Below are 13,285 nucleotides of genomic sequence, written 5' to 3'. Positions count from 1 at the left end.
AGGAAGATACCAGCATTAAAAAGGATCCAGAAAAATGCTGTCCTCAATGGTAATACAAGTGGAAGGTGGTAAAGTTGCCAGCTGTCTATAGAGATTAGAAAAGGTACAGTGGAAAGTGGTGATTAAAGTTCAGATTTTCCTGGACCCAGAGAGCGGCTGATGCATATAAGATACATTTTGACCTGCAGGACTTAGACAAGGTCTATTAAAAGGAAGTTGCTGCCAATCTGAGCAGCTTACCTGGAGGAGCATCGGCAGTAGAGAAACTTGGGAGCTGGTGGGCATTGGCTTCTTTTCTTTGAAAGGGGATCAGAGTAACATGAACAATATCCCACCAATGACTGAAAATTTGCCTGATAAACGTACTTTCCAACCCATGTGACCTTAAGCATGGCCCTTTCTGAGCCTTAGTTTCTTCACCAACAAAATGGAAATGATAATTGAATTGGACTACCTACAAATGTACTTTGTAAACCTTAAAGTAGTATATAAATGTGAGTTGTTGCTATTATTACAATGATGCGCCACGATGATGGGTGGGGTGTTAACAAGACAGACCCAAGGAAGGCAAAGAGTAAGATGAGTATAAGGAGGGAGTAGTGGCAACTAAGGGAAATGAGATAGATTTATTAAGGGGTTTTTACCCTTATGTTGCACTAGGGAGATGGTTTCGAAAAACTGACAGGGAGAAAAGTCCCTCAGCTGTTAATATCCTTTGACCCACAGATCCCATTACCAAACATATATGCCCCCAAAACGGCAGAAAGAAAGGTCCTATATATCCAAGAAAATATTTATATAAAGACTTTTTCTGTGGTAGTAACAAACAACAGCAACAAATATTCGCACCACAAGAAATAATAAACATGAGGAAATTCAGAGATGGGAAGACTCCATTTGAAGTGATGCGGACTGCAGTGAGCAAGATCCAAGAAAACGCTATAGAAAATGCCTACAGTAATGTGAACAAAAAGAGCCTTAAAACAAAGCCAAATGGTAGCACCCAATCTTGGCTCTATAGAAGAGACTAGGGGATAATTCCCTCTACTTTTGTTAGAGATGTGCAAGGCTATGGAGGTGGATTGCAGGCACATACGCTGGGAGGTGTGGCCACCATATTGGTTAGTTTTGCTCTATCATTCTTCTTTGCTCCAATGGATATCACTAGAATAGAGGGTGGGGGAGAAGTACATCTGGAAATGACTCATGTGAAAACTGAAAGTACCATTAAAATTTACTTTAGAGAAACAGGGGGTAATTATGTCAGCTCAATTGTTTTCTTTCAGTTTTGTTCATCTTTTATGTTCAGAATTTCTATTCTCATGTTTAGTACATTCATTCCTCTCCATGATGTTCTCTTGACTCTGAACTATACTTTCTCTACCACCATGCCATAGAAACTTCTTCACCCCTGGAAGGTCACTCTATCTCTGGACTTCCCACTTGGAAATATCCCTACGCCTTCTCTGTGTGGCTGGTTCCTCCTAGAACTTTCATTTTAAGGAGATCACCCTGGCCAACTATGTCTTCATTCCTTTCAAGCTGCACTCCTGACTCTCCTAGACTTTCTCTAGCTTTCTCTACCCTGATGCTTTTCAACTTGGTCGAAGATGAGCTCCTTGAGGGCAGGGACTATCTTTCTGTATGTATTTGTATTCTCAGTGCTTAGCACAGGGCTTGGAACATAGTAAATAAACACTTAATAAATGCTTGTTTACTTTTTTTTTTTCATTTGTTGATACTTTAGGGTTTTTTTAGTTGTATGTCTAATTCACTTATTTCTTCTTACTTTTATTGAGGTTTAGTGATATAAAAGGATTCCTTTGGTCACATCCTCCAAATTTTGGTATGCTGTCTCATTATGGTCATTCACTCTGATATAATTATTTATTGTTTCTCTGATTTGTTCATTTACCCATACATTCTTCAAGCTTAAGTTATTTAGTCATCATTTAAGTTTGAATCCTTTCAGGAAAAGCCCTCTGTTAATTACAATTTTTATTGTGGTGTAGTCGAGTCAAGAATGATTTGAGTATTTTTTTTTTCTGTATTTGTTTATGAGGTTTTTTTAATGCCCTAGCACAAGGACAATTATTGCAAAAGTGCCATACATAGCTGAGAATATTTTAAATTCCTTCCTGTTGCTATTCACTGATCACCAAAGATCTATCATGTGGTATCTGATTTTTCTAAAGTCCTTAACTCTTTTCTTTTTTATCGTTTGTTGTTAAATATGTCTTTGTTTGAGAGGAGTACATCGAAATTCCCAAACTAACTTTTGTTATTTATTTCTTCTTGTAATCCTATTAACTTGGTGTTTTTTAAGGTGCTAGGACAGTCAGTACATATTATATTAAATACTGTTTCATTATCAATAGGAGTTTGAAGCATAATGTAGTTTCTTTCTTTGGGGCACCTGAAGCATCATATTAGCTTGTGTTTATACAATATTTTATGTAGACATGCACATGTATGTGTTTTCAACCCTCCCTTGTCCGTTCAGATTAAAAGTGAGCTTCACATGATACCAACTTCCCTTACCTTTTCCTTTACGTTCTTATACCCTTCTCAAAACACCCCAATCATGGGACATAGATAAAGAGATCACTGATGCTTCTCTTCATTTTGCTATGGCACCCTCTTTAGCTCATTGCTGGGGTGTGTGTGGGAAAGTCTCTCCTGCTACCTGTCTAAGCACTTCTTCTCAGTCTCCTTTGCTGGATCATCATCCATGTCTTGTTCTCTAAGCCTGAGAAAAGATAACTCCACTTCAAGTTGCTGAAATTTCTACCCATTGCTCCCACTCCTAGTCAAGCAGGACAATGCTATAATCCCTATTTTATGACTGCCTTTAGATTCTTGAATACAGTGATTTTGTCTGCCCTAAGATTTTTCTTCTCTAAGCTGACTATCCTTAGCATCTTGCATGCCGCAAGTAGAATGTACCACCTTGAGGGTACCTAACATAATGCCTTGCATACAGCAGGTGCTTAATAAGTGTCTACTGAATAGAATTCAACCAATTCTTGCATGGCATGGTCATCCTCTAACTCTGCTCTAAATCCTCTCTAATTTGCCAGTGGCCTTCCTAAAATGTAGAGCCTAGGACTAAATGCAAAATCTCCCTCTTGGTCTGAACAAGGCAGATGACTGTAGGACCATCCTGTCTCTCTGAATGCTGCTTTAAATGATCAGTTTTTGGAGTTGGGAAGAGGGGGAGGCTTGATGAAAAATGTTTTTAAAGTGGGTAAAGTGGAAGGATCTGGATGCTTCTGCGCTTTCCCAGCCCAAAGAGGCAATGTGAGTGTAGCACTTGGGATATACCCTTTCATAATGGACCCCCAGACAAAGAATCCCAGGTTCAAGGAACTCTAAGATTCCATATTCACTCACAATCATAGCTTAGGAGTCTCTACTAGAGGACATAATCAGCTAAAAGTAAAGATGGTTAATGAAATGGAAGAAAAGAGGAAGAAGAGAAAGGGGAAGAGGAGGAGAAGAGGAGATCCTTCCTCTGGAAACTTTGTGGCTCAATCTCCTACAAATACACTCACTATTCGTGGAAAGAGTAGGCACGCATAGGGGACACATATACAGAGGACATTCATTGTCCAGCCAGGACACTGGGCCTCGGGTCATACACACCTGCCGATTTCTGTCTCTTGACTTGCAAGTTCTTTTACACGTCAATCAAATTCATCCCTCCCCCTTCAATCCATCCACAGAGCTTTGACAAGTCTTCCAGGCATCTGTCCTTACCCTTTCTTTCTCATCCAGGCCTTTAGGGAAAGGAATTAGAGGAAATCTCTGATCTAATTCTCTAACACACCGCTGGGGAATGTGGTTAGGCTAGCAGAATCCAGGGTTAGAGAGAAGAGTGGTTGGGGAAAGGCTTCCCCAAAGGGCAATGGGAATATCCTGCCTCCCTGGCACTTTGGGAGCAGGGGTGAGAAAAATGAAGGGAACCTCTTTGGTGAACGATGCTAGTGAGTGCAGAATTTGAAGTCAGAAGATGGGGATGGCAGGACGAACACTAATGCTCACGGAATTTCAATAGTCAAAGGCTGATTCATGGGGAGGAAACCCTTTGCTCTGACAATTTAGAATAAAGTAACAGGGGACTGGCCAATGAGGGGCCAATCCTGGGTGCGTGCCAATGGTGAGCTTACTTCTGGAAGGACTTAACGATACAGAATGGAGGGGCGCAGTTCTTCACTTTTGAGCATATGCTGCTATTCTAAGACTGTTTTCTGACCAATTATTTTGTGGCAAAAAAAACCCAAAACAAGGGTCCTGTGATTGGCTACTGTGCTGGAACTAGATACATGTGCATACAAAAGGTTCCAATGACTATACATTTTGCTTTTTTCCTCCCTGATTGCATTTAGGTAAGGACGACAAACTGTTGTGCTGTTCCTCTCACCCTCTCTCCTCTGCCACACTCCAAGGGCTCCCCATAGCTATAATAATAGTACACATGCATATAGCCCTTTAAGGTTGTTTTTACTCAAGTGTTTACTAGACCCAGCAAGGGTGGTCATTAGCACCCAAGGCTGCAGCCTTCATCTCAATAGAACACTTCACATTTCTATGGGGCCATCCCCCTTATATGTTCTTGCTGCCAAAGAGATCAAGGAGTCACACCCATATCCAGTAGTGTGTGAGCATGTGGAGGGGGGGATGCGGGGGGGTGGGGTTCTTGCCCACTTCCTGGGCCTGGCTAGTCCAGGGGCTTGATGCCTTTCTACTGCCCCCCCCCAAATTCTTTGGAATATATACTCTTCTTCCCATTCCTCCCCATCCTGAGGTGGGTGTAAAAGGTTGTAATACAGGAAGTGGTAAAGCATTCTAGAGGATAAAACAAAATTGAATGGGCTTAAACTATTGGATTCAGGGTAGATAGAAGGAAGAACTTCCTGACAGCATGAGTTGTAAGACACAGGGAGTCTCTGTTTTTAGAAAATTGTGCAACTAGAGAGAGTGACTCCTGGATGGCCTTACCCCTCGTGGTCACATGGAATCAGATCAGCCTCAGAATGGTGGAAGAGGGCCTCTCCTGGTTTCAGGGTGTGGGCCTTGGAGGCTGATTTTTGGCAGGAAGGGAGGAGGCTGGTTACCCCCTGGCCTGTCCTTGACCAGTCCTGCCTCTTGGGTTCCTACAGAACAAGAATTGTTTCCAGCTCAGTAAGAATAGTCCTTGGTCCTGGTGTAGGAATGGCACTGGTCTCTTGAGGGACCCACAAGAATATGGCAAACATGATTTTCCTAAAGGTCAGGCTTGGCCATGTCATTTACCTGTTCAATAAGTTCCAATGGATCCTAACTGGCTCGAGGATAAAATAGAGAATCATCTACATGACAGTTAAAGCCTTTCACAATGTGGCCCCAACCTTGCTTTCCAAGCTTACTCCCTGACTGCCCTTCACACACGCTATGGTCTAGCTCAGAGGTGGGGAACTTTTGGCCTCAAGGCCGCATGTGACCTTCTAGGTCCTTGGGTGTGGCCTTTTGACTGAGTCCAAGTTTTATAGAACAAATCCTTCTATTAGGAGGATTTGTTCTGTGAAGTTTGGACTCAAAGGCCTGCACTTGAGGACTTAGAGGGCCACATGCGGCCTTGAGGCTGCAGGTTCCCCACCCCTGGCTAGCCAAACTGTCATATTTTTTACATAAGATACTTCATCTCATGACTCCACACTTTTGCACCCACTGTCCCGTATACCTGGAATTCTCTCTGTCTTTACCTCTGCCTCTTGGAATCCCTTTTTCCTCTGAAACTCAGCTGTGTGCAAAGCCCTTCACAATCTTCCAAGCTGCTAGAGGGGGTGGCATCCCCCAACATAACTACCTAGTATTTATTTTGTATGAATGTACATGTTGTCCCCTCCGCAGAACGTAAACTCCAGAATAATTTCTTAGCCTAGCTCAGTACTTAGCACATCTTTGTTGTTAAGTTGTTTCAGTCATATCAGACTCTCTGTCACCTATTTGGGGTTTTCCTGGCAAAGACATAATGGAGTGGTTTGCCATTTCCTTCTCCAACTCATTTTACAGATGAGGAAACTGAGGCAACCAGGGTTAAATGACTTGCCCATGGTCACACAGCTAGTAAGTGTCTGGGGCTGGATTTGAACTCAGGCCCAGCACACAGTATACACTTAATACATGCTTATGGGCTGATCGATTAAGCCAAGAAACAGTCCTAATGTGCTTTTCCAAGATGAGATAAGAGAGAAGAGAGAGACAACTTCAAACTGTAGTCCTATTATTTCCTACCTCTGTAACCTTGGGAAAGTTTCTTAACCTTTCATCACCTATAAAATGAAGGGATTCATCTAGATCAGAGGCCACTACAGGCCGGTAACAATTCCAAGTGCTGCCAAACCAGATTAAAAAGTAATTCAGAAACATTTAACAAAATAAATACAAATACGTGAGAACAAAAATAATGTTAATATGGGGTTTTCTTTGTGTTTTTTTTTGGGGAGGAAGGCAAGGCAATTGGGGTTAAGAGACTTGCCCAAGGTCACACAGCTAGTAAATGCGTCAAGTGTCTGAGGTCAGATTTAAACCCAGGTCCTCCTGACTCCAGGGCTGGTACTCTATTCACTGCACCACCTAGCTGCCCCAATATGTGGTTTTCTAAGTCAATTTTCACCTGTAGAGATCCTTATGTACAGTTTGGTGGCCCCTGCTTCTATCTGAGCTTGGACTAGATGGCCCCTTAAATTCTCTCCCAGCTCTGAACTTATAATCGTGTATTCTGATGTCTATGTGGGCAATGTGACCTCGTACATTTTCTTCATTTAACTTTCATAACCCCTCCTCCTACCGCCACTCAAGTACTACCTCTTAGGCTCCTCTTTAATTGAAACCTGTCTGCACATACCTGCTGGACTGGGACCCAGCAGTGACATATAAACATATTTAAAAGCGGGCGCCCAGTGGCCAAACACCAGTCACCACCGCCATCTTCTTGCAAACTCCTCTGCAGCAGTGGAAAGCGTAGGGACTCTGGAGTTTGAGGCCCTGGGTCCAATTCCTGCCCTCCCCCCGCCCCACCCCATTTAGTATCTGGGTGAGCCTGGGTCTCAGTTTCCTCATCTATAAAAAGGAGGGGATTAGACTAGATGGCCTCTGAGATCCCTTCCGGCTCTATAATCCTTGATCGGCTCTGGCTGCTGAGTTACAAAATCTGACCCATTTCCTTGGTTAATGATTCTACATAGAAAAAGAACCATGCTATCACCTTTAGATGATCCCAAGCTAGAAGGTGACATTGCTCCCCAGGCAAGTCTTTGTTTAAGCCAGCACTTGTGCCGGAAGACTGAGCAAGAGCTACCTGCACAGTCAGGTGTGGGGTGGCAATTCCAGGTGCATCGGGGCTGTTTAGGTGGAAGACTCAAAGAGAGATATCTTCCGAATGGCAGAAGAACTTGCTGCCTGGAATGCCTGCTGCAACTTCCTTTTGCTCAGCCTAGTTCTACTGATTAGTCAGCTTATATTCCAATTCATTCAATTCAATTAAAAAAAAAAAGAATAAGCATCTACTGTGTACAGAACTATAACTGGGAATTCCAACACCAAGGGCAAATTTCGTTGGAAGGACTGGGGACAAAGTAAGGGAGATAGAGACTCCCATTAGATCATAAGCTCCTCGAGGGCAAGGACTGTCTTTTGCCTCTTCTATTTCCTCAGTGCTTAGCACGGTGCCTGGCACACAATAGTATGTAATAAATGTTTATTAATTAATTGATTGGACAGCACAAGACTTTGTGGTGTCATCATTGCTACTCATTCCACCACTGATGCTTGTCATTCCCTGTGACATGAGTTCCCCAGTCCAGGTGGTTTAGGAGCCATCTGCCTCAGCTAGGTATAATGATACCAACTTGGTGAGTGGAGAGGGAATGGACTGGAAGAGGAATATGATTGCAACAGGTCCCTTGGGATGGAGGGTTTGGTGCTTGGAGGGGTGGATGTATTTCTTCTTTCAGGGTACCTACATCCAACCAAGATGGTTTTCTTCCCCAGGGTGGTCCTTAGAAGGCTCTTTAAGAGGCCACTGGCAGTCAAGAGACCCCACCCCACCCCCCAGGGGAAGAAGGATGTGCCCTTGGATGTCACTACCCTACAGGGAGAAAACATCCTTTCCTATATTAGTGACCATTAGTCTCACTAGTCACAGGTCCGTATGTGTCTGGGACACTTTGCTAGGTGTTGGGGGAGATACAAAAATTAACATGATCCCTGATCCTATGGAGTTCACAGTCCAGTAGGGACATCTCCAGTTGGGGGATGACACAAACACATGATTAGAAAGTGCAATCTTGCTTTCTATGGTGGGAGTAGCTGGTGGCTCTTATACAGCCGTGAAGGCTGCGGCACTGGCCGCGTCTGGCCGACCTGGGTGCCCGGAGCAAAGGGGAGATGGAAGGGAAGACGCAAAGCTTCAAGGTATTGGAAGTGGTAAGAATGAAGGGTCCTGTCTTTGATTACTATGGCACCGCTGGCTAGAAGACCTTACCTTTGTTTACCAAGATCCTTAAATAATGTTGCATTTTAATTTTAGCTGTTTTATTCCATGTATGTTGTAGAGCATAAAGACAAGGTGCCCTAGATCTGGAAATAGACAGCCCTTTATGTGTATCCCTAACCCTAATTGTTTTCTCTCTGCTGCAGCATGCTGCTCTTTGGCTGTATGATCTTTTAGGAGAGCTGATAACACCTTAGTGCTAGTGTTCTCTCCTAGCCAGCTTTGCATAAATGTAACATCCCCTTTTTCTTAGCGGGTCTCTGAACTTACTTTGGACTGAGCTGATGAGTGCTGTTCTCTGGGCTCTTCTGGATCCCAGGTTGAGAAATGCTCCAACAATTTGGTGTCAGATTTGGGATAACTCATTTGAGGTCTACTGCTAAGGAAAAGTCTTACCCCTTCCAGACAGACTTCATCACCTGTCAGGCCCTCTGGAGGAGGAAAAAGTCATTCTCTCCCAAAAGCTCCATGTCCCCTCAAATCATTCTGAAAACGTTTAGACAAAATTCTCCTTCCATTTCCTCAAACATTGAGACCTGGCTTCTCACTTTAATGGCTAAACTAATTGAGAAATCTGTCTCTCTCTCTCCTTAACTGAACCTGAGAAAGCCATCTAGCATCTAGAAAGAGCACTTACCTCTTAGTCCCTTCCAAACCCTTTGCATTTCTGCAGTCTGTCTCTGATCTCATTCAAATAAACTGCCCTCTAAAGTTATCGGGGAACTTATAATAGCCAAATCTAATGGCACTCTCTCATGTCCCTTGCTCTGCAAAATTTGGCCCTGTTAATCATCCTCTCCTCTTGGATACTCTCCTGGGGTTCTATGGTGGTTCTCTTGGTTCTTTGACTACTTGAGTCTCTTTTCATCGTGTTCATAGCACCCTTTCTTATCTTCCCCAGCTACTTTCCTAATTTTTAAATTTTTTATGATTTTGAACTTAAAAGATCATTTCCATGTACACAGCACAACTTTTAAAAAGGACTCAATTTAAAATCATGAGTTTCTATTTCACACTGTTTTTTTGAAAAAGTATGTAATAAATACCATACATCATTTAAAAAAAAAAAAAAGAAAGTGCAATCTTCCGTGATTTAGTGTTGAGGAAGCACTGTGTGAGGTCCGAGCAAAGAAGCCTTCTCCAACCTCACTGACCTCAGGCTTCCTAGCACTTCTGTGGCACGTATTATCTGTGCCACACAATCTGTTTCACACTATTCTGTTTAAATGTCTCCTCAACAAGAACTTAAGCTCTGGGCATGTGATGGTGCATTAATAAATACTTGGCCAGCTTGATTTCTCTTCCCCAAACCTATAGTCCTATGGGGACGGGGGACCCTTCCACATTTTGAAAGCAACCTTCCCACTATTGACAGCTGATAAAGTAAATTAGCTGCACAAGGCAACTTCCTTATGAGTGAGGCAGTGACCCAGCTATCTTTGGTCTCTGATTTACAGCAAACTCATTTCCTCTAATTCTTTTCCCTTGCATTTTTCCTTTCTTGTTGCCTGGCTATGGAATGATGAAATATTTCTTTTTATGGTCCCTGTCACCTGAGAAGCCAGGTCATTAAGCTTGGCCCTTCAGTAGAAAGGAAGAGTGCTGGATTAGTACTAAATATAGATATCCAGACACTCATTTCCCCTGGTCTGCTTTCATATAGAGCTAGCCTAATTTCTCTTAAAAAAAAAAAAACTTTAGAAGCACAAGGCATGTCTACCCTGCTGATCTCTTAAAGAGATAGCAAAGTGTATTAGAAGGGACACTGGACACACCTCCAGAAGACCTGGGATCATGTCCTGGTTCTGCCACTTAAGAACTGTGGCCAAGTCATGTAACCTCACAGGGTCACGGTTCCCTCATCTATAAAATTAGGTGATTAGTTGGATTAGATTATCTCTAATTCTAGCTGTAATAGTCTATGATTCTGGGGAGGTTTTCCTCTTCTGAACTTTACCTTTCTAGAACCCAGTGAAAATACTAACTTAAATCGCCTATCCCAAACTACCTGGAAGCCAGGGCTTGGAGACACCACGTAGTAGCAGACTTTGCCGCAACTGTGGGCAGTTTTGTGAATTATTATTTTTAAAGTTTTATTGTTACCTTTTGTTTTTATACCACAGTTATTTTTCTTTAATCTGTGCCCTCCCTCCCCACCCCCAACGAATAAGCCTAATATTTCAGCAGAGCCAACAAGCAAAGTGTCCCATCTGGTGGCATTATCACTTCCCTCACCCATGGTCTCTCGCCCTATTACTTGGGAGGAAGGAGGTGTGTTTCATAAGCAGTTTTCCAGGACTAAGATTGTTTTCATAATACATCATAGCTTTTAGAGTGCTATTTCTGTTACTTTTATAAGCTCTATAAATTCTTCTCCATTAACCAGAAAAGCTGAAGATCCTCACCAATTGAGTGAGGCAGGAGGAGAGGCTTTGCAAAGGCTATTGCTCCCCTCGGCAGGCACAAAAGAGATTGGAAGGATTGTGGACAAAACAAGGAAGACAGAGACTTTAGACTGTAAGTTCCCTCAGAGCAGGGGCTGCCCTTTGCCTCTTTTTGTATCCGCAGTGCTTAGCACAGTGCCTGGCACTGTGAACCAGTGATTTTGCTTAATCATACAAAACCTTGGCTTTTGTGTGGATCTTGATCAGAGCAGATTTTTGCCTCAAGTTATCCAGGCTACCTTTGAAATCCTTCCCAGCAGCCTTGGCTGACTGAATTTACAAATGGTCTTTTATCTTAGCTTCTCAGCTTTCTCCTCTATTTCCTTTTCCTACGGGACTTCAGTCAAACATGAGAGTCGATTCTTACAATCAAAGAGAAACTGGCACAGAGAACACTCTAGCTCTTTCTGTCAGAGACTTGCTAGATGAACCTTCTCATTCTTCATGCTGGACCGAGATCCAAATGCATCACACTCAACTTCGTGACATTTAATTTGACTCAAAGTACCATGTAGATATTAAACACCTGAAATCCAGCATTCTAATCAGGTGTGAGAGGAAATAAACAGGGAAGATTCTGGACCTGCCTGGGAATGACTGGCTTGACTGGTTCCCTGGGGACATGAGACTCTATCATAGGATCCTTGGGAGAGCCCTAGGACTAGAAGGGATCTCAGAAATCATCTAATCCAACCCCATGTTACATATGAGAAAACTGAGGACCAAGGAGGCTAAGTGACATGGCCAAGGTCACACAGGTATAAAGTTTCAGAAGTAGGATGTGAACTCCATTCTTCTGGCTCCAGAGACATTGGTCTGTTTCCAGTGGGCCAAATTGCCTATCCATAAGTAACCTTCTATCCTACGAGACTACTCAGTGAGAGGTTAATGACCCTCACTTGCTTTGAGTGAATTCCCTCTGGCCAAATATCCCTCCCCCCCTTCCCATGCTTATCCATAATTCCCTTTACCCCCCCCTTAGAATAACAAAGTCCTCCTACCTCTCAGTTTGTTCTTGGAGCTTCCCACTTGGCTATAGTTCTGCCTTCCATGTGCTGGAGCTAGCCCATTTCTTTGGTTCTCAGACCTTGATATAGGAAACCTTACTGACAATGCAGGAACTTAAGGGAGGGTGGAGTCAGCTGGGAAAACCTCTGCTATGAGGCACTTCCTGATGGGGCTATAGTCAAGACATTTCTTGATGGTATTTCTTCTGGTTGGCCTATCAGAGTTCTGGGAGGCAGAGGGCGGAGTATGGAAAAGGAGAAGTAACCTCTGTTGGGGGAGAACTTGGGGCATACGGCATCTCAGCACCCTTTGGGGTACCATTTTGCACAATCAGCACCTCTGGGCTCCTCAGGTGTGTACTATAGCTCAGGGGGATTGAGACTCACACAGGAACACTGTATCCTGGCTTGGCATCATAACACCCCACCCCACCCCCACCCCGCAAGGTGAGTGTCCTGCCTTGTTCTTAGAGCAAGTATTAATAAGAATAACCAGCCATCTGTGCTACTGTCTGGAGGATTTAGGCATTAAGATGTTTCTTTAGTAGGAAAGACAGATGCACCTGGGCTCTCCTGGCCCTTTTGTAAACAGTAACTCTAACTAGGGTAGGATAGCCAGGGCTTTACTTCAGAGCACCAACATTTTGTGGCTGACAAGAACACCCTCGTCTTCTCCCTCCTCCTTCAGAGACCCCTACCCCACTACCTCACACCTCAAAGTCTTCAGCTAGCTGGTGCAGCCCTGCTTCCTTACCAGGTTCTGTCACCAGAGTGTTCCTTATCTGGGGCCCATCCCAAAGGGGTTGGAAATAGTATTTCCTGGGGAGCAGGTCTTCTCCTCTCCCAGTGCAACTGCTCTGACGGGCAACCTGTTGCCTGAGCCATCACTGCCACCCCCAATTCCCCTGGTCAGACCTCCTTTTTACCGACACTACTGGTTAGCATTCTTCCTCCACCCCACACAACTCCCTGAATTGCTTTCACCCCAGGTCAAAGAATTTCTAGTTACGGCTCTGGTTAAGGAGTAGCCAGGGAAAAAGAACAAAGCCACACAAAAATTTAACCCCTGACCATGGCTGTGTTAGCACCACATTTTAAGCAGCTGTTGGTGAATTTTTTTTTTGCATTATCAATAAACCTGCCAACATCATAAGCAATGGCAGACCCAGAGGTTAGCAACCTATGGCTTACTTAGGTGTCAAAGATGGCCCGCATGCTGATTTTTATCAGCATATGGGTGACTAGTTATGCCCTTACCACCCCCTGATATCTGTAAGAGCCACAGGTGGCCACAAGTT

This window comes from Trichosurus vulpecula, chromosome 3 (genome assembly GCF_011100635.1).
Source record: "Trichosurus vulpecula isolate mTriVul1 chromosome 3, mTriVul1.pri, whole genome shotgun sequence".
NCBI classification, from domain to species: Eukaryota; Metazoa; Chordata; class Mammalia; order Diprotodontia; family Phalangeridae; genus Trichosurus; species Trichosurus vulpecula.
This window is presented reverse-complemented; position numbering follows the sequence as displayed.